We start from the raw sequence: 22,724 nt of genomic DNA, 5'->3' as shown, positions 1-22,724 counted from the left end.
TATAGCAACAAGAGACAGTAAGAAAGGTTTACGTAGGGTCTTAGTCTGAAAAGAGTCCTTGCAACGGGTCCCTACTGCACGTCTGCGCCTGTGTCTCCGTTGTGCCGTATCCTGGACGGGTGTGCACGCTGTTCATCTGTAAAAAGAGAGGAACTTAGTTTGAAAAGAAATCGTGCGAGAAAGTGCATAAAAAATTGAAATATAGATTAATAAAGCTGAGCCTATGCTAGCTCATCATGGCTTATATGTACAAACCCTTGTGAAGGGGTGTGTGGCTAGGTAGCCCCTAGCTTATTTATTCCGGACTCGTCCAGCCGTGTCCGGGGTCTCAGGCGACCTTTTAATGAAATGATGCCACGTGGACCGGGCATTTTAAGCGTAAGAGACGCGTAATGTGGTATTGCATTGAAGCGGACGAAAGCTTCCCGTCCCAGTGATGCTTGATAGCTACTTTTAAATGGGGCGACATGAAAGGTTAGCTTTTCTCGTCGGAAGTTGTCAGGTGACCCGAACACAACTTCTAGTAATAATGAAACTGTGCACCTGGCGTAAGGGCCTGGCGCCACTCCTTTGAAGGAAGTGCGGCTATGCCGAATTGTAGTAGGGTCTATCCCAACTTGCGGATTGTGTCCGGATATAGCAGGTTTAAGTCACTGCCGCCGTCCATCAAAACCTGCGTGAATTGCAGTCCGTCTATTATGGGATCCAATATCAGGGCAGTCTATCCTGCGTTCCGGATACTTCTGGACTAATCCAGATGGTCGAAAGTGATTGGTTTTGACATCCAATCTCGGTGTTCCGCTGGGGTGGACCGTGCGACACTTGTCTTAGCGAGTGCCGTGTTGGTTTTCCGTACTATCACATGAAGTGAGTTTACTGTTTTGACTTCTTGTGGGAAAGTCTTTTGACTTCCGGTGCTCTGCTGGTGGGGTTCGTCATCGTCCTCGCTTGGCGCATCGAGCCCCTTGTGTCCGGCGTTGAGTCTGCCGGACTGTTTAAAAACCCAACAATTTCGGTTGGTATGGTTTGCAGGCCTTCCGGAGGTACTGTGGATTTGACATATCCGATCTAAAATTTTGTTTAAATTTGATAGCTCGTCGCTGTTGTCCTTAAGAGGCAGTGTTTTATTGTTTGGCCGCGAGCTTTTGAATCCGGCGTTGACCGCCGTGCCCTTTGGGCTTTTTTCTTTATTCCGGCGCTGATCTTTCCTGCGCCGTGATTTTCCGTTTCCATCTCTGATCTCGGATGTACTCGGGTCGCTGGTGCTGCATCTTGCTAGCCAGCTGTCTTCTCCTGCGCAAAAGCGCGTCATGAGGCTTGTTAGCGCGGCCATTGTTCTTGGCTTCTCTTGGCCGAGGTGTCTGGCGAGCCATTCGTCTCGGACGTTGTGTTTAAAAGCTGCTAAGGCTTCCGCGTCCGGACAGTCGACTATTTGGTTCTTTTTGGTAAGGAACCTGTTCCAGAATTTGCGCGCTGACTCTCCGGGCTGTTGGGTTATATGACTCAGATCGTCTGCATCCGGAGGGCGGACATAAGTCCCTTGAAAATTTGCTCTAAACGCGTCCTCAAGCTCTTCCCAACTTCCAACAGTGTTTTCTGGGAGGCTTTTGAGCCAATGCCGAGCTGGCCCTTTGAGCTTGAGGGGTAGGTATTTTATGGCGTGGAGATCATCTCCTCTAGCCATGTGTATGTGTAGTATGTAATCTTCTATCCAGACTCCTGGGTCTGTTGTGCCGTCGTATGCCTCTATGTTTATGGGTTTGAACCCTGCTGGAAATTCATGATCCAGCACCTCATCGGTAAAACATAGCGGGTGTGCGGCGCCCCTGTATTTGGGTGTGCCGCTGTCTTCGAACACTTGTCGTGTTGTGTTACTTCCTGGGGCCCTCCTTTTTGGCCCGTAGATGGACCTAGTTGGGCCGTCCGTTTTCCCAGGATCATAAGTCGGCTTGTGTGCGGCGCCGCTTGTCGCTTTTGGCCTGTCATCTGGCCGTCTATCCGGCCAGGCGGCCTCTTTATTTTTTGACTGTGAGGGCTCTATGGCTTCCTCGTCAAATTCTGGCAGCAGCTTGCGCTTCGGGTAGCTCTTTGTTTGATGGCCATTGCCATATTTGTCTGCGGTCTTGAGTATTTTGCTCCACTTCATTCTGAGTATGTCTTCCGCTGTTTTGAGCTTCCGTTTTTCCTTCTTCAAACTTCTTGCAGTGGCGACGAGTCTTTTGTGAAGGTTCTTATGCTCCGGTGGTGTGTCCGGACTGTTGATTGCTCCGTGAAGGGGTTGATTATCCGGTTCGTCCTGTTCGGATGGTTGCTTGGTTGTATGTTCGTCGTCCGCTGGTTTGCCCTGCTCTATCGCTGGGTCGTTAGGAATGCTGCTTTGATCGAGGCGGGACTTAGGGCGGCGTCTACGTCGCCGTTTTGGTTGTTTATCGGCGGGATTATCCTCTGCCGCGTCCCGTTGTTCCTCGGTATCGCTTCCCTTGGGGTGTCCACCATATGTATGTCATGTGACGAGGTGGCCTTCCAGTGCCCTGTAGGCGCTGGTTCTTGATCGTCTCCGGCATCGTCGTCCATACCGTTGATGTCTTCGGAGTCGTAGTTTAGCACGTCGGTTAGATCGTCGACGGTGGCTACGAAGTGGGTGGTGGGTGGGCTCTGAATTTCTTCATTGTCCGCGTCCCGACCATCCTGGCCGTAGTTCGGCCAGGGCTCTCCGGATAGTGAGAGATGCTTCAGCGAATTTAAGATATCGCCGAAGGGTGAGTGCTGAAAGGTGTCCGCAGCGGTGAATTCCATGATCGGCGCCCAATCGGATTCGACTGGCAGGGGCGCAGGAGGTTCGGAGTCCGGCAGAGAGTCCGGCACCTCGGAGTCATGAGCTTTATGCGGGACAAGGTAAGTGTTCGGCTCCATCGCCGTAGAAGTTGCAGCTCCCGAGGCGGTGTCCAGCCATCCGTCCTCGATCTGAGCGATCGGCTCCGGACTATGGGTCGGAGCGGATTCGTGTGCGGCCTCCAAGGTGCTGTCCGGCGGCAGAGTTAGGTCGTGCCCATCGTGACAGCGCGGCACGCTCGGCTGTGGCTCAGATCCATCGAAGATCAAGTCCCCGCGGATATCGGCCGTGAAGTTTAGGCTTCCAAACCTGACCTGACGGCCAGGGGCGTAGCTTTCGATCTGCTCCAGATGGCCAAGTGAGTTGGCCCGCAGTGCGAAGCCGCCGAATACGAAGATCTGTCCGGGGAGAAAAGTCTCACCCAGGACTGCGTCGTTGTCGATTGAAGAGGCCATCAAGCCTATCGGTGACGACACAGAGGAACTCTCAATGAAAGCACCAATGTCGGTGTCAAAACCGGCGGATCTCGGGTAGGGGGTCCCGAACTGTGCGTCTAGGCGGATGGTAACAGGAGACAAGGGACACGATGTTTTACCCAGGTTCGGGCCCTCTTGATGGAGGTAAAACCCTACGTCCTGCTTGATTGATATTGATATTGTGGATGTTTACAAGAGTGGATCTACCACGAGATCAAGGAGGCTAAACCCTATAAGCTAGCCTATGGTATCATTGTAATGGTTATTGTTGTTGTTGTTGTGTCCTACGGACTAGAGCCATCCGGTTTATATAGACACCGGAGAGGGCTAAGGTTACATAGAGTCGGTTACAATGGTAGGAGATCTACGTATCCGTATCGCCAAGCTTGCCTTCCACGCCAAGGAAAGTCCCATCCGGACACGGGATGAAGTCTTCAATCTTGTATCTTCATAGTCTTGGAGTCCGGTCGATGATGATAGTCCGGCCGATGATAGTTCGGCTGATGATGGTAGTCCGGCTATCCGGACACCCCCTAATCCAGGACTCCCTCAACGACAATTACATGCCTCCCTCCGAAGACGAGGCAAGCCTCGACGACGATGAATTCGTCATGCCAGAGGATCCCATCGAGCAAGAGCGTTTCAAACGCAGACTCATAGCCACGGCAAGCAGCCTCAAGAAGAAACAGCAGCAGCTTAGAGCTGACCAAGACTTGCTAGCCGACAGATGGACCGAAGTCCTGGCGGCCGAAGAGTATAAACTAGAACGCCCATCCAAGAGCTACCCGAAGCGCAGGCTGCTTCCCCATCTTGAGGAGGAAGCAACTAAACCTACATCACCAGCGTACGATGCACCCGATCGGCCACCCCGTGGCCGCGATAGAGAGGCCTTCAGGCCCTCAACCCAAGCCGCACCCCGACACCTCTCAAAACATACCAGAGTACAGGGAGACGCAACAGACCTGCTAGACATCTTGGAGAATAAGGCAAGGCAAACAAGATCGATCTACGGATCGCATGGGCGCCCCGCTTCATGTGACGCTAGCCGTCACGCCGGACATAATAAGTATGGCCCAGCCGAATACAATAGACCAAGCTCGTCCGAGCTGCATCACGATATAGCCCAGTACAGGGGCGCCGCACACCCACTATGCTTCACAGACGAAGTAATGGATCATCAAATCCCCGAGGGCTTCAAACCCGTAAACATCAAATCATACGATGGCACAATAGATCCTGCGGTATGGATCGAGGATTATCTCCTTCATATCCACATGGCCCATGGTGATGATCTACACGCCATCAAATACCTCCCGCTCAAGCTTAAAGGACCAGCTCGACATTGGCTTAATAGCCTGCCAGAAGAATCAATTAGTTGTTGGGAGGACCTGGAATCCGCATTCCTTGACAACTTCCAGGGCACCTATGTGCGACCACCAGACGCCGATGACCTAAGCCACATAATCCAGCAGCCAGAGGAATTGGCCAGACAATTCTGGACATGGTTCCTGACCAAGAAAAATCAAATAGTCGATTGTTCGGACACCGAGGCCCTCGCAGCCTTCAGGCACAAAATCCGAGACGAATGGCTTGCCCGGCACCTAGGACAGGAAAAGCTGAAGTCTATGGCAGCCTTCACGACACTCATGACCCGCTTCTGCACGGGAGAAAATAGCTGGCTAGCTCGTAGCAACAACATAACCAAGAGCCCGGCAATTCGGATACCAAGGATAACAACGGCGGGTCACGTCGCAACAAGCATAAACACCGCATTAACGGTGATAATACTGAAGATACGACAGTCAATGCCGGATTCAGAGGCTCTAAACCGTGCCAGCGGTAGAAGCCATTCAAAAGAAACCCTCAAGGCCCATCCTGCTTAGACCGGATACTCGATAGCTCGTGCCAGATACACGGCACACCCGAACAACCAGCCAATCACACCAACAGGGATTGTTGGGTGTTCAAGCACGCAGGCAAGTTAAGTGCCGAGACCAGAGACAAGGGGCTACATAGCGATGACGAGGAGGGGCCCCGGCCGCCGAACAACAAAGGACAGAAGGGATTTCCCCCGCAAGTTCGGACGGTGAACATGATATACGCAACCCACATCCCCAAAAGGGAGCGGAAGCGTGCTCTCAAGGACGTCTATGCGCTAGAGCCAGTCGCCCCAAAGTTCAACCCATGGTCCTCCTGCCCGATCACCTTCGATAGACGGGACCATCCCACCAGCATCCGTCATGGCGGATTCACTGCACTGGTCCTAGACCCAATTATCGACGGATTCCACCTTACCAGAGTCCTAATGGACGGCGGCAGTAGCCTAAACCTGCTTTACCAGGACACAGTGCGAAAAATGGGCATCGATCCTTCAAGGATTAAACCCACAAAGACAACCTTCAAAGGTGTCATACCAGGGGTAGAAGCCAGCTGTACAGGCTCGATCACACTCGAAGTGGTCTTCGGATCCCCGGATAACTTCCGGAGCGAGGAGTTAATCTTCGACATAGTCCCATTCCGTAGCGGCTATCACACCCTGCTCGGGCGAACCGCAATTGCCAAATTCAATGCGGTGCCGCACTACGCATATCTCAAGCTCAAGATGCCAGGACCTCGCGGAGTCATCACGGTAAATGGAAACACCGAACGCTCTCTCCGAACGGAGAAGCACACGGCGGCCCTGGCGGCGGAAGTACAGAGTAGCCTCTCAAGGCAGTTCTCCAATCCAGGCGCCAAACGTCCGGACAACGTCAAGCGAGCCCGAAGTAACCTACAACAAATCTGGCTGGCACGTTCCGAGCAAGCATAGCAGTGCGGCCCCAACCCCAGCCCCCACCAAACAGCAATACTGGTACCACGCGTACATAATTACGCCTTAGAGATACCATGGGCATAAGGGGAGGGGCACAACAACGGCACACCCAGAATGCGGCTCAACCACAATAGGGGGCTCCCTATTTTGCCATTTTCCTTTTTCACACACTTTCAGGACCCAACTATTCGGAAGGCCTGTCCGGCAATACTCTGGCCGAACCAACGATGCAATAGCCAGGGAGGAAGCAAGCCACGTCAAAAGTCAAGGTGGTCTCTATAACGAGTTTAATACCTGTTTCTCTTACAATCCTGCAGCTTGCCCCTGAAGGGGAATATATCAAATACTCCCATCTCTTGCTTACCGCACTTTTTGTATCGTTCTGCTTTCGCAGAAGCCCTTTTTTAATAAACAATGCATAGCTCTTACCTATTATTGTACTTATCTATTTTTATATGCAAATATGTTCAGTCATGACACTATGCAACCGTACACTTTGGTACGGATAATACACCAGGGGCTTACAACACCCCATAATGTGGTGTGAGAAGACCGAACACTCTAACAAGTGCGGCACCCCGAACTTATAGCACTATATGCATCGGCTCCGAATCATCTCTTTGGTCAATAGTTGGGTTTGCCCGGCTCTCATGTTTTGGTACCTTACGTTCCGCATTGTTGGCTAAGGTAGCGCTGGGAGAACTACTGCGATTGTGCCCCAGTTGAGCTGGGTTAACACCTCAGTAGAGAAAGCTAAAACTGACTGTCATGATAGTGCGAGAGACCGGTCGCTATTCGCGAGGTTTTTTCGAGTCCTTAAAGACTTATGCCGCTTCAAGCGAGGAACCAGACTTATCCGGCCTAGGCGTGGATAGCGCCCCGAACTCAGTCTTCCGAATACTAGGGGCTTCGCCGAAATTTAAAATTATAAAATTCTATGGCTAAGTGAGAGTGATAAAGCATTATAAGTCCGACGGCCTGGTTCGCTGTGCTGAACGCCTCCCTAGATGGACCCAAGAATGGGAACACGAGCGCTCAGGTTTATCCCGAACACCCCAGCACTCGTGGCATGGGGGTCGAAGCCGACGACTTGCAACTCTCAGATTTGATAAACGGCCGCACAGAAGGTAATATTTTAAATTAACAAGCGTTGCTTAACGCATATGAACAAAGCTTCAGCGTACAGGATAACAAATGCGAGTTTACTCAAAAATTACATCTTTGGAGCACTCATCCGCTATGCGGCGGGCACCCTTCAGAACGCCATTGTAATACATCTCGGGTGTACGATACTCCTTGCCTGGCGGTGGCGCGTCCATCAACAGCTTCTCCGCGTCTAGCTTGCCCCAGTGCACCTTAGCACGGGCAAGGACCCGACGGGCACCTTCAATACAAACGGAACACTTGACGACCTCTATCCACGGACACGCGTCCACCAGCCACTGCACCAGACCGAAGTAGCTCCCAGGCATGACTTCTCCAGGCCACAGCCGAGCTATGAGGCCCTTCATGGCCTGTTCGGCCACCTTGTGGAGCTCAACCAGCTGCTTCAGCTGGTCGCTTAGGGGCACCGGATGTTCGGCCTCAGCATACTGAGACCAGAACACTTTTTCCGTCGAGCTCCCCTCTTCGGCTCGGTAGTATGCGGCGGCATCAGACACGCTACGGGGCAGATCGGCGAATGCTCCTGGAGAGCTCCGGATTCGGGTAAGTAGCAGATAATTAACTTTTATATTTTTGCTTTGCATAAAGAATGCCTTACCCGCTGCTATCTTCTTCATCGCCTCGATCTCCTGAAGGGCCTTCGGGGCTTTAGCCTTAGCGGTCTTGGCACTCTCAAGAGCTAAGGCAAGCTCGGACTCTCGAGTCTTCGAGTCACGCTCCAAACTCTCGTGTTTTTCCACGAGAGCCTGGAGCTCTTGCCGCACCTCTGTCACCCGCGCCTCCTGCTTCTCTCGCTTGGTGCGCTCCAAGGCCGCACTCTTTTCGGCCTTCGAAACCGCCTCTTCAGGGTCGCCACCTCGGTCGTGGCTCCTGCAACATTAACGTTGGTCCTATTATTATTATGCAACCAAGTATTTCTATATACATTTATAGGAGGTACTCCGTACCCTCTTTATCCTTGACCTGCTTCTTGGCACGGCCGAGCTCGCTCTCAGACCGATCGAGGCTTTCCTTCAAGGCATTGACCTCCGCAGTCAGTGCGGTAGAGGTCAGCAGCGCAGCCTGCATTCCCATATTGACATATTCCTATTAGACTCCTGCGTATATATTTTAAGATCCTCAGTTCGGCTTTTCTTTCCGAACACCGAACTAAGCATCAGGGGCTACTGTCTATGCGGTAACATTTTTTATATATGTTTTTGAACACATACCTCAAAGCCCGTTAACAGGCTTGTGCAGGCTTTCGTCAGCCCGCTCTTGGCGGACTGAACTTTCTGAATCACCGCACTCATAACAGTGCGGTGTTCTTCGTCGATGGAGGCGCCGTTAAGCGCCTCCAGCAAATTGTCCGGCGCCTCCGGGTGGACGGAAGTCGTCGGCGTCGCAGGCTTGCCCTTCTTATGAAGGCGCCGCCTGTCGGGCTCTGGAACCACTGATGGTTCCGGAGCAGTGTCCGGCCCAGTGCCAGACTTAGATCCCTCCGGGGCTTTACCCCCTTTGGGTTGTGAGTCCGGAAGGTTGCCTTGTGGCGCTTCCAGGACCACCTCCTCTTGGTTTTGTCCCTTACGGGACTCCACCTCAGCGTCGTCTGTAGGGAGAGGGGAGGAGGCCGCCGGAAGTGAAGCGCTATTCACATCCGATGAATTCAGAGATCCGCTCGACGAATCGCCAAGCTGAGCTCTGGGCGGACTGCATGATTAGCTTCGGTGTTAGGAGCTATCAAATAATTAAGGAGTGCAATAAGTCATTCGGGTAGCCGGACACTTATGATTTTGCCAGGGGCTTGACCCTGGATGGCCAGTCCTCCTCACCGTCTTCGGTGTCGGGGGCGTAGTCCGGCAGTAGGGGCTTCCCCTTCTTGGACCCTCCAGCTTCCCTAGTTGGGGCGGCCTTTCTCTTCTTTCCTCCCCCCGTTGGAGGGGGAGAGGCATCTTCTTCTTCCTCCTCCTCATCTTCGGAGGCGGAGGGTGCGTTGGAGCCGTCGGGCAAATCCGACGACACCGGGCGTCGGGAACTCTTTCGGGTCCCCGTGGCCTTCTCCTTGGCCTTCTTCTCCGGCACCACGTGGGGTGCCGAAACCAGTAGCTTCGCTAAGTGTGAGTCTACTGGGCCTTCGGGCAAAGGGGGCGGACAATCAAACTGTCCGGATGTCCTCTTCCAATCTTGTCAAAGGAACGGGAGTTTAGATCCCACATAAAGTCACACTATGAAATTCGGGTATCCCGTAAGGGACTAAAGGTAAGCTTACTTCGGAGGCTTGACGTTTGGCGCAGAACCGCGATCCTCGGTGACGGGAGGGGAGACCTCAGAACTCTTGAAAAGCACCTTCCAGGCGTCCTCGTGCTTCGTTTCGAAGAGCCTGGATAGAGTCTGGTGCCGGGCCGGGTCGAACTCCCACAAATTGAAGTCCCGTCGTTGACAAGGGAGGATCCGGCGGAAGAGCATGACCTGGACCATGTTGACAAGCTTGACCTTCTTGGTTACCAGGTCTCGGACGCAGGTTTGGAGTCCGGTCACCTCTTCCGGATTGCCCCACGACAGGCCTGTCTCTTTCCAAGATGTGAGCCGGGTGGGAATGCCAGATCGAAATTCAGGGGCCGCTGCCCATTTAGGGTCACGCGGCTCGGTGATATAAAACCACCCAGATTGCCACCCTTTGATAGTTTCCACGAAGGCACCCTCGAGCCAGGTGACGTTGGCTATCTTGCCCACCATGGCACCTCCGCACTCCGCCTGTCGGCCTTGCACGACCTTCGGCTTGACGCTGAAGATCTTCAGCCATAGGCCGAAGTGGGGCTAGATGCGGAAGAAGGCCTCGCACATGATGATAAACGCCGAGATATTGAGGATGAAGTTCGGGGCCAGATCGTGGAAGTCCAGGCCGTAGTAGAACATGAGCCCCCGGACGAACGGGTGGAGAGGAAAACCCAGTCCGCGGAGGAAATGGGGAATAAAAATGACCCTCTCATGGGGCCTGGGGGTGGGGATGAGTTGCCCCGCATCTGGGAGCCGGTGCGCGATGTCGTTAGACAAGTATCCGCCTTCCTCGGGTTTTTGATTTGCCCCTCCGTGACGGAGGAGGCCATCCATCTACCTCCCGCTCCAGACATGGTTGGAGAAGATTGAGGTGGGAAGTACGGGCTTGGGCGCTGAAGCTCGAGCACGCAGGGATGGATAAGCAGAGTAGGAAGAGGGCGTGAATGGAAAGGACGGATCCTTATCCCCTTATATGGGCGGCCAAAACTACGAGCCCCCACCGGCCTAATAAAACTCGCTTGTCTCCCAAGCGCCGCGGTTAATGGCGCGGTTGGGTTACCCACACCCGTACTGATGAGAATCCCGGAATAAGAGGACACGATCTCTGCTTTGACAAGACGTGCCAAGGAAACCGCCTCGCCAAATGCACTGAGGTGGAACAATAAAATGAATAAAGAGCCTGGCTGTGGCATGATGTCACGCCACAGAATACGTCAGCAGATCCGATTGATACAAATATTATTCTCTCTACGGAGGAATGTGGAACTTATTTTGCAGAGCCGGACACTACCCTGGTGTTCAACATCTTCTATGAAATATTCGGAGGAGGAACCCGCCTTGCAATGCCGAAGACAACTTGCACGCCGGACTCATCGTCATTGAAGCCTGGTTCAGGGGCTACTGAGGGAGTCCTGGATTAGGGGGTGTCCGCATGGCCGGACTATAACCTTTGGCCGGACTCCCGGACTATGAAGATACAAGATTGAAGACTCTGTCCCGTGTCCGGATGGGACTTTCCTTGGCGTGGAAGGCAAGCTTGGCGATACGATATGAAGATCTCCTCCCATTGTAACCGACTCTTTGTAACCCTAGCCCTCTCCGGTGTCTATATAAACCGAAGAGTTTTAGTCCGTAGGACGAACAACAATCATACCACAGGCTAGATTCTAGGGTTTAGCCACTCCGATCTCGTGGTAGATCTACTCTTGTACTACCCATGTCATCAATATTAATCAAACAGGAGTAGGGTTTTACCTCCATCGAGAGGGCCCGAACCTGGGTAAAAACATCGTGTCCCTTGTCTCCTGTTACCATCCGCCTAGACGCACAGTTCGGGACCCCCTACCCGAGATCCGCCGGTTTTGACACCGATAGTTAGGTTTACCTTAATACTTCTTTTGTAGTTGTGGATGCTTGCAATAGGGGTTAATCATAAGTGGGATGCTTGTCCAAGAAATGGCAGCACCCAAGCACCGGTCCACCCACATACCAAATTATAAAGTAACGAACGCGAATCATATGAGCGTGATGAAAACTAGCTTGACGATAATTCCCATGTGTCCTCGGGAGCTCTTTTCTCTATATAAAAATTTGTCCAGACTTTTCCTTTGCTACAAAAAGGATTGGGCCACCTTGCTGCACCTTATTTACCTTTATTACTTGTTACCCGTTCCAAATTGCCTTATCACAAAACTATGTGTTACCGATAATTTCAGTGCTTGCAGAGAAAACCTTACTGAAAACCGCTTGTCATTTCCTTCTGCTCCTCGTTGGGTTCGACACTCTTACTTATCAAAAGGACTACGATAGATCCCCTACACTTGTGGGTCATCAAGACTCTTTTCTGGTGCAGTTGTCGAGGAGTGAAGCGCCTTTGGTAAGTGGAACTTGGTAAGGAAAAATTTATATAGTGTGCAGAAATTTACTGTCACTTGTTACTATGGAACGTAATCCTTTGAGGGGCTTGTTCGGGGTATCTTCACCCCGACCAGTAGAGCAAAGAGTTGCTCCTCAACCTACTGAACCTACTGGAAATGTTTACTTTGAAATTCCTTCGGGTATGGTAGAGAAACTGCTAGCTAATCCTTTTACAGGAGATGGAACATTGCATCCCGACTTGCACCTAATCTATGTGGATGAAGTTTGTGGATTATTTATGCTTGCAGGTATGCCCGATGATGTTGTCAAGAAGAAGGTCTTCCCTTTATCTTTGAAGGGAGAGGCATTGACATGGTTTAGGCTATGTGATGATATGGGATCATGGAACTACAACCGATTGAAATTGGAATTTCATCAGAAGTTTTATCCTATGCATCGTGTTCATCGTGATCGTAATTACATATATAATTTTTGTCCTCTTGAAGGAGAAAGCATCGCTCAAGCTTGGGGGGGGGCTTAAGTTAATGTTATATTCATGCCCCAATCATGAGCTCTCAAGAGAAATAATTATTCAAAAAAATTATGCTCGGCTTTCTCTCAACAATCGCTCCATGCTCGATACTTCTTGTACTGGTTCTTTTATGATGAAGACTATTGAACTTGGATTAGGATTTATTGGAAAGAATTAAACACAACTCTGAAGATTGGGATCTCAATGAAGGTAAGGATTCAGGTATGACACCTAAGTTTGATTGTGTTAAATCTTTTATGGATACCGATGCTTTTCGTGAATTTAGCACTAAATATGGACTTGACTCTGAGATAGTAGCTTCTTTCTGTGAATCATTTGCTACTCATGTTGACCTCCCTAAGGAGAAGTGGTTTAAATATAATCCTCCCACTGAAGTAAAAGTAGTTGCACCTATTATAGTTGAAGAAATACTATCACTTATGATGATCCCATTGTCCCTACTACCAGGGCCGGCCCTGAGATTTCGGGGGCCCGGGGCAAGACAACACGGAGGGGGCCCTAAAGCCACATAAACATATGCATGTTTTTTTTCTATTTCAAGTGCAAATAAATATTTGGTACACTATTAATTTATGGAGACTTGTCTTCTTGACTATTAAAAAAACTGGGGTCACAAACATTCACAGGTTTAGTTGATCGATGTTGTGAATACTCAAATTTACACATATAAATTTCTATTAGGTGAATTAGTAAAACTTTCATGCCTACTCAAATTTTATCTTCCTAAAGTTTTCACTAGTTGTTCTTGAACAACTAAAGCTAAGTCCTGGGAATTCCTAGCGGTAGGAATACTGTTTTTTGCCGGGAATCAGCAGAATACTCCTATCTGCTCTAAAAAATGCCAGCAACTCTCACATGGGACTCAATCAACTCATATGCACTTTTTCCCGCATTAACAGATGGATTCTTTTTTGATAGCATCTTGGTAATCTTGGTAATCAGCACACAACATACGATACAAGAAATTAAGAGCTCTGCTAATTGAAAAAAAGTGCTATGAAAGGGATGGAACAAGGTACCTGGATGGCTAGAAAATTCGAATTCGCAAGTTTTTGCTGCTGCATATGAGAGTCACGAACAGAATTCCAAGTTTCTCTTTTCTAATCCCAGTCAATACAAGAAATCGGAGTGTGAGAAGGAGATATGTGCGTACGAGGATGATCTTCAGGAAACTAATGATCGATCTAACAAGAATATAGAAAGAGAAACTGTGCGTTGAGGAGAAGATTGATGGGAATCAGGAAAACGGATTACCTTCTTCCACTATTGGCGTAGAGCAGCCGCAAATCACAATTAGACGAACAGGCGGGGCGCCGTCATCCAGGCATGGCCGGTTTGTTGCCAACTGGGGATAAGACTGCACGGCGTGCGAAGAGCCGATAATTGATCGATCAGTTAATTTTTGTTTCCTTTTGAAAATCAATCGACAGGTTAAACATCACACATGTAATATAGGAAACCAATCCATCGAGGGCCCCTTCCTATTCGAGGGCCCGGGGCGGTCGCCCCCCTGCCCCCCCTCAGGGCCGGCCCAGCTACTACTTATATTGAGAAACCACATTTCCCTGTTAGGATAAAGGATCATGCTAAAGCTTCAACTGTGGTTCGTAAGAGTAATACTAGAACACCAACGCCACTTGAACAAATTAAAGTTGAACCTAGTATTGCTATGGTGAAAGATCTCTTGGCTGATAATATTGATGGGCATGTTATTTACTTCTGTGATGAAGCTGCTAGAATTGCTAGACCCGATTCTAAAAATAAACATAGACCTGTTGTAGGCATGCCTATTATTTCTAGTTAAATAGGAGATCATTGTTATCACGGCTTATGTGATATGGGTGCTAGTGTTAGTGCAATACCTCATTCCCTATACAAAGAAATTATGCATGATATTGCACCTGCTGAGATAGAAGAAATTGATGTTACAATTAAGCTTGCGAATAGAGATACTATCTCACCAGTTGGGATTGTTAGAGATGTTGAAGTCTTGTGTGGGAAAGTTAAATATCCTGCTGATTTTCTTGTTCTTGGTTCCCCACAAGATAGCTTTTGTCCCATCATATTTGGTAGACCCTTCTTGAATACTGTTAATGCTAGGATAGATTGCGAAATGGATGTCGTTACTATTGGTTTGGGGGATATGACTCATGAGTTTAATTTTGCTAAATCTCGTAGACAACCCCATGATAAAGAATTGCCTAGTAAGGATGAAATTATTGGTCTTGCTTCTATTGCCATTCCTCCTAATGATCCGTTAGAACAATATTTGCTAGACCATGAAAATGATATGTTTATGAATGAAAGAAGGGAGATAGACGAAGTATTCTTTAAACATGGACCTATTTTAAAACATAACTTGCCTGTTTAAATTTTACGGGATCCTCCACCACCCAATGGTGATCCCGTGTTTGAGCTTAAACCGCTACCTGATACTCTTAAATATGCTTATCTTGATGAAAAGAAGATATATCATGTTATTATTAGTGCTAACCTTTCAGAGCAGGAAGAGGAGAAATTTATTGAAAACTTTGAAGAAGCATCGTGCTGCTATCGGATATACTCTTGATGATCTTAAGGGCATTAGTCCCACTCTATGCCAACACAAAATAAAATTGGAGAAAGACGCCAAACCAGTTATTGATGACCAACATCGATTAAATCCTAAGATGAAAGAAGTGGTAAGAAAAGAAATACTAAAGCTTGTGGAAGCAGGTATAATTTATCCCGTTGCTGATAGTTAGTGGGTAAGTCATGTTCATTGTGTCCCTAAGAAGGGAGGCATTATTGTCGTTCTAATGATAAAGATGAATTGATCCCACAAAGAATTGTTACATGCTATAGGATGGTAATTGATTTCTGCAAATTAAATAAAGCTACTAAAAAGGATCATTACCCTTTGCCTTTTATTGATCAAATGCTAGAAAGATTATTCAAACACACACATTTTTGCTTTCTATATGGTTACTCTGGTTTCTCTCAAATACCTGTGTCAGCAGAGGACCAAGACAAGACCACTTTTATTTGCCCTTTCGGTACTTTTGCTTATAGACGTATGCCTTTTGGTTTATGTAATGCACATGTTGCCTTTCAAAGATGCATGATGGCTATATTCTCTGACTTTTGTGAAAAGATTTTTGAGGTTTTCATGGATGATTTCTCCGTTTATGGATCTTCTTTTGATGATTTCTTGAGCAACCTTGAGCGAGTTTTGCTGAGATGCGAAGATACTAGTCTTGTCTTGAATTGGGAAAAGTGTCACTTTATGGTTAATGAAGGTATTGTCTTGGGGCATAAAATTTCTGAAAGAGGTATCGAAGTTGATAAAGCTAAAGTTGATGCTATTGAAAAGATGCCATGTCCCAAGGACATTAAAGGTATAAAAAGTTTCCTTGGTCATGCCGGTTTTTATAGGAGGTTCATTAAGGACTTCTCTAAAATTTCTAGGCCTCTGACTAATCTCTTACAAAAAGATATTTCTTTTGTCTTCGATGATGATTGTGTAGAAGCATTTGAAATACTTAAGAAAGCTTTGATTTCTGCACCTATTATTCAGCCACCTGATTGGAATTTACCCTTTGAAATTATTTGAGATGCTAGTGATTATGTTGTAGGTGCTGTTCTAGGACAAAGAGTTGATAAGAAACTAAATGTTATTCAATATGCTAGTAAAACACTAAATAGTCCTCAGAGAAATTATGCTACTACTAAAAAATAATTCTTAGCAGTTGTATTTGCTTGTGATAAGTTTAGACCTTATATTGTTGATTCTAAAGTAACTGTTCACACTGATCATGCTGCTATTAAGTATCTTATGGAAAATAAAGATGCTAAGCCTAGACTTTTAGATGGGTTCTCCTACAACAAGAATTTGATTTGCATATTATTGATAGAAAGGGAGCTGAGAACCCCGTTGCAGACAACTTGTCTAGGTTAGAGAATATTCTTGATGACCCACTACCTATTGATAATAGCTTTCCTGATGAACAATTAGCTGTCATAAATGCTTCTCGTACTGCCCCATGGTATGGTGATTATGCTAATTACATTGTTGCAAAATTTATACCACCTAGTTTCACATACCAGCAAAAGAAAAAGATTTTCTATGATTTAAGACATTACTTCGGGGATGACCCACACCTTTATAAGGAAGGAGTAGGTGGTGTTATTAGACGTTGTGTACCTGAGCATGAACAGGAACAGATCCTACGCAAGTGTCACTCCGAAGCTTATGGAGGACATCACGCTGGAGATAGAACTGCACAAAAGGTATTGCAATTCGGTTTTTATTGGCCTACTCTCTTCAAGGATGCATGTAAGTTTGTCTTGTCCTGCGATGAATGTCAAAGAGTTGGTAATATTAGTAGACGTCAAGAAATTCCTATGAACTATTCTCTCGTTATTGAACCATTTGATGTTTGGGGCTTTGATTATATGTGACCGTTTCGTTCCTCCAATGGGTATACACATATTTTAGTTGTTGTTGATTACGTTACTAAGTGGGTAGAAGCTATTCCAACTAGTAGTGCTGATCATAACACCTCTATTAAGATGCTTAAAGAAGTTATTTTTCCGAGGTTTGGAGTCCCTAGATACCTAATGACTGATGGTGGTTCACATTTTATTCATGGTGCTTTCCGTAAAATGCTTGTTAAGTATGATGTTAATCATAGAATTGCATCTCCTTATCACCCACACTCTAGTGGTCAAGTAGAACTGAGTAACAGAGAGCTTAAATTAATTTTGCAAAAGACTGTTAATAGATCTAGAAAGAATTGGTCCAAGAAACTTGATTATGCATTATGGGCTTATAGAACTGCATATAAAAATCCTATGGGTATGTCTCCATATAAAATGGTTTATGGAAAAGCATGTCACCTACCTCTTGAACTAGAACATAAGGCATATTGGGCGATTAAAGAGCTCAATTATGATTTCAAACTTGCCAGTGAGAAGAGGTTATTTGACATTAGCTCACTTGATTAATGGAGAACCCAAGCCTATGAGAATGCCAAACTGTTTAAAGAAAAGGTTAAAAGATGGCATGACAAAAGGATACAAAGGCGTGAGTTTAATGTAGGTGATTATGTGTTGCTATAAAACTCTCGTTTAAGATTTTTTTGCAGGAAAACTCCTCTCTAAATGGGAAGGTCCTTACGTTATCGAGGAGGTCTATCGTTTTGGTGCCATAAAAATCAACAACTTCGAAGGCACAAGTCCGAAGGTGGTGAACAGGCAAAGAATCAAACATTATATCTCAGGTAATCCAATAAATGTTGAAACTAATGTTATTGAAACCATAACCTCGGAGGAATACATAAGGGACACTTTCCAGAACGTTTCAAACTCCGAAAAGGAATAGGTATGTGGCACGGTAAGTAAACCTACTCCAAAACAGTTCTAATAGCATTTTTTCTCTATTTTGGAATATTTAAGAAAATAGGAAAATAAGAAGTAGTACGGGAAGGACACGAGGCATCCACGAGGGTGGAGGGCGCGCCCCCTGCCTCGTGGGTACCTCGTGTGCTCTCCAGACTCCGTTTTCTTGCACGGTACTTCTTTCGGTCGGTAAAAATTCATTATATAATCTCCTGAAGGATTTGACCACCGTATCACGCAAAAATCTTCTGCCTTTGTTTCGAGTTGTTTTTCTGACACATCTAGACTACCATGACGTCTTCAAGCGCACCCAAGGACAAGTTCTTCGAGAAGGTCATCAACCCCTACCTCGTGGAGGTGCTGCAGCACCCTCAAACCATTGAGATGCATGAGGGGGTGCTGCACATCCACGATGTAGAGGGACCAAGGAGAACCGGAAGCATGGAGACAAGATTCGAAGCAATGGAGCAGCAGGTCTTCAAGTGCAAAGAGATGGTGGAACGCAGACTCAATGCCAACCACATGATGATCGCGGAGTTCACCAACAACCACAAGCTGGATGCCAAGAACATCGAGGAGACCATCTTCAAACTTCATGAGAAAATCGAGCACCTCCAAGCCCAGATCTATGACCTGCAAAACCAAAACTATGAGTATGAATATAGATTCAAGAGGATAAGTTTGGCTGCAGATTTGAGGATCCCGGAGACTCGATCATCCTTCTATGATGGTGAGCCTATGCCTTGGAAGATGGACGAGAAGCCTACATCATCAACAACTCCATCAACATCACCCCCGAAGAAGGAGATATAATCACATGGGTATGGGCACTCCCCTTGGAAACTGCCAAGCTTGGGGGAGGTGCCCCGGTATCGTATCATCATCACACTCCTATTTTTACCATTTTTCTTAGTTCGATCCTTTTAGTAATATCTTGATCCATTAGAATAAAGTTTTAGAATGATCTAGTTTTGAGTTTTGCTTTATGATCCCTCTATGTAATCGAGTCTGTGAGCTTTATATAATAAAGATTAGTGTTGAGTCAAGGGCTTTGCTTTCTTGTTATGATTTTGAGGGAATAAAATAAGAAGAAAGAATAAAAAGAAATAAAGAGATCATATGGACCTTATGGAGATGAATGACTTCACATATAGAAAGTATGATGAATAAAAGTTGTTGAGAGTTGGCAAACATAGTGTTGGTCATCGTTGCAATTAATAGCAAGTAATAAAGAAAGAGAGGTTCTCACATATAAATATACTATCTTGGACATCTTTTATGATTGTGAGCACTCATTAAAATATGACATGCTAAAGAGTTGATGTTGGACAAGGAAGACAACATAATGGGTTATGTTTTCTTATATCCAAAATAAAGTATATTGTCAGGGATCATCCAACATGTTGAGCTTTCCTTTCCCCCTCATGCTAGCCAAATTCCTTGCACCAAGTAGAGATTTTACTTGTGCTTCCAAAATACCCTTAAACCTGGTTTTGCCATGAGAGTCCACCATATCTACCTATGGATTGAGTAAGACCCTTCAAGCAAGTTGTCATTGTTGTATGCAATAAAAAAATTGCTTTCTAATATGTATGACTTATTAGTGTGGAGAAAATAAACTTTATACGATCTTGTGATATGGAAGTAATAAAAGCGACAGACTGCATAATAAAGGTCTCTATCACAAGTGGCAATATAAAGTGACGTTCTTTTGCATTAAGATTTCGTGCATCCAACCATGAAAGCACATGACAACCTCTGCTTCCCTTTGCGAAGGGCCTATCTTCTATTTTTGTCTTAAACATTATGCAAGAGTCATGGTGATCTTCACCTTTTCTTTTTATATTTTATCCTTTGGAAATCACCTTGTGTTGGAAAGGTCTTGATACATATATCCAATTGGATGTAAGTTAGCATGAACTATTATTGTTGACATTACCCTTGAGGTAAAAGGTTGGGAGGTAACACTATAAGCCCCTATCTTTCTCTGTGTCCGATTAAAACTCCATACCCATAAGTATTGCGTGAGTGTTAGCAATTGTGAAAGACTAAATGATAGTTGAGTATGTGGACTTGCTGAAAAGCTCTTATATTGACTCTTATATTGACTCTGTTCGATGTTATGATAAATTGAATTGCTTCAATGACCAAGATTATAGTTTGTTAGTTTTCAATGAAGTTTCTGATTCATACTTGACATTGTGAATAAACTGTTATTTTAGTATAAGTAATCATATGACAATATATATATATATATATATATATATATGTGTGTGTGTGTGTGTGTGTGTGTGTGTGTGTTGTTATTATAAGAATGATCATGATGCCCTCATGTCCATATTTTATTTTATCGACACCTCCATCTCTAAACATGTGGAGATATTTTTCGATTTCGGCTTCCGCTTGAGGACAAGCGAGGTCTAAGCTTGGGGGAGTTGATACGTCCATTTTGCATCATGCTTTTATATCGGTATTTATTGCATTATGGACTGTTGTTACACGTTATATCACAATACTTATGCCTATTCTCTCTTATTTTACAAGGTTTACATGAAGAGGGAGAATGCCGGCAGCTGGGATTCTGGGCTGGAAAAGGAGCAAATATTAGAGACCTATTCTGCTCAACTCCAAATGTCCTGAAACTCCACGAAAGTTATTTTTGGAATTAATAAAAAATACTGGGTGAAGAAAGTGCTAGAGGGGCCCACACCCTGTCCACGAGGGTGGGCCCCCTGCCTCGTGGGCCCCCTGGCAGCTCTCTGGTGGCCATCTTCTACTATATGAAGGCTTTTACCCTGGAACAAATCATAAACAAGCTTTCGGGACGAGACTCCGCCGCCATGAGGCGGAACCTTGGCGGAACCAATCTAGGGCTCTGGCAGAGCTGTTTTGCCGGGGAAACATCCCTCCAGGAGGGGGAAATCATCACCATCGATCCTCTCATCGGGAGTGTGTCAATCTCCATCAACATCTTCACCAGCACCATCTCCTCTCAAACCCTAGTTCATCTCTTGTATTCAATCTTTGGCCCAAAACCTCAGATTGGTACTTGAGGGTTGCTAGTAATGTTGATTACTCTTTGTAGTTGATTCTAGTTGGTTTATTCGGTGGAAGATCATATGTTCAGATCCTTAATGCATATTAATACCCCTCTGATTATGAACATGAATATGATTTGTGATTAGTTACATTTGTTCCTGAGGACATGGGAGAAGTCTTGCTATAAGTAGTCATGTGAATTTGGTATTCGTTCGATATTTTGATGAGATATATGTTGTCTCTCCTCTAGTGGTGTTATGTGAACGTTGACTACATGACACTTCACCATTGTTTGGGCCTAGAGGAAGGCATTGGGAAGTAATAAGTAGATGATGGGTTGCTAGAGTGACAGAAGCTTAAACCCTAGTTTATGCGTTGCTTCGTAAGGGGCTGATTTTGATTCATATGTTTCATGCTATGGTTAGGTTTACCTTAATACTTTTTTTGAAGTTGCGGATGCTTGCAATAGGGGTTAATCATAAGTGCGATGCTTATCCAAGAAAGGGCAGTACCCAAGCACCTGTCCACCCACATACCAAATTATCAAAGTAACGAACGCGAATCATATGAGCGTGATGAAAACTAGCTTGACGATAATTCCCATGTGTCCTCGAGAGCTCTTTTCTCTATATAAGAATTTGTTCAGGCTTGTCCTTTGCTACAAAAAGGATTGGGCCACCTTGCTGCACCTTATTTACTTTTATTACTTGTTACCCGTTACAAATTACCTTATCAGAAAACTATCTGTTACCGATAATCTCAGTGCTTGCAGAGAAAACCTTACTGAAAACCGCTTGTCATTTCCTTCTGCTCCTCGTTGGGTTCGACACTCTTACTTATCGAAAGGACTATGATAGATCCCTTACACTTGTGGGTCATCAATGGACCATCCACTTGTGCATCATCATCATCTGCTGGTGGTGGTGAGGACTGAGCTCCAGGAGCCTCGCCATTGCTATCTGATGTGGCTTTCAGAATCTCCTGCAACAAAAAATGGGAAGGTTATTTAGCATCAACAAATATACAGCAGTGCAAGGATCTTCCAAGAGAAGGTTTCTCATATTTGTGATTATGTAGTTAGGTAAAAGGAAGTGAAGGTACATTATCAATGAGAGTGAAGGACCATGTATATGTGAAGCGATTATCAGAATGATGTTGAGCATCTCACCACTGTATCAATTTCTTGGAGTGGGTTGTTCTCAGGTGGAGTGAGCTGACTTTGTTTGGTCGTGACTAATTGTATTTCCTCAAATCTAGCAGATAAATCTTCTTTCAGTGTAACTGCACGCCATTCGAAAGCTTCCCTGCCCAATAGCACCTGCCAGCAACATTGTATTAGCTCATTTAGATTCACATCATCTGTTATAACTATGTTAACCTTCTATAGGTAAATCTAAGAAGAAAATCTTATAGTTTCAGTGGTTACTCTTTTGTTTGGCATGATTTAGTATCTTGGTTTTGCTTAGTTGGCAAACCTGATTCAACAAACTAAAAGGAGATGCACAAAATAAAGTCAGTTGGTCGAAAGAAAATTTCTTATGGAAAGGAAGCATCTAGGCCAAATTTAATTGGCAGGATAATCATAATAATGCCATTGTGATATACTGCTTTCACCCATGATAACAATCCATCGTTATATATTGCTCATGTGGTACACAATGTTCTAGTTCAACTGCTTTGCATTTTTTAATCTAGCTATTTGCTGAAACTTTTGTTAGGGAAAAAGGATAGAACATAAGCACATGTGGATCCTCACCTCTATGTCTATTCATGTGAGGAACAAACTAGCTCTAACTGGTGACCAATTGGAGTAGCATTCATACCTTACTATGTTTCTCATTATCTGCACCCAAC

The sequence above is a fragment of the Triticum aestivum genome, chromosome 4B (genome assembly GCF_018294505.1).
Source record: "Triticum aestivum cultivar Chinese Spring chromosome 4B, IWGSC CS RefSeq v2.1, whole genome shotgun sequence".
In the NCBI taxonomy this organism is placed as follows: Eukaryota; Viridiplantae; Streptophyta; class Magnoliopsida; order Poales; family Poaceae; genus Triticum; species Triticum aestivum.
Note: the sequence above shows the minus strand (reverse complement) of the source record.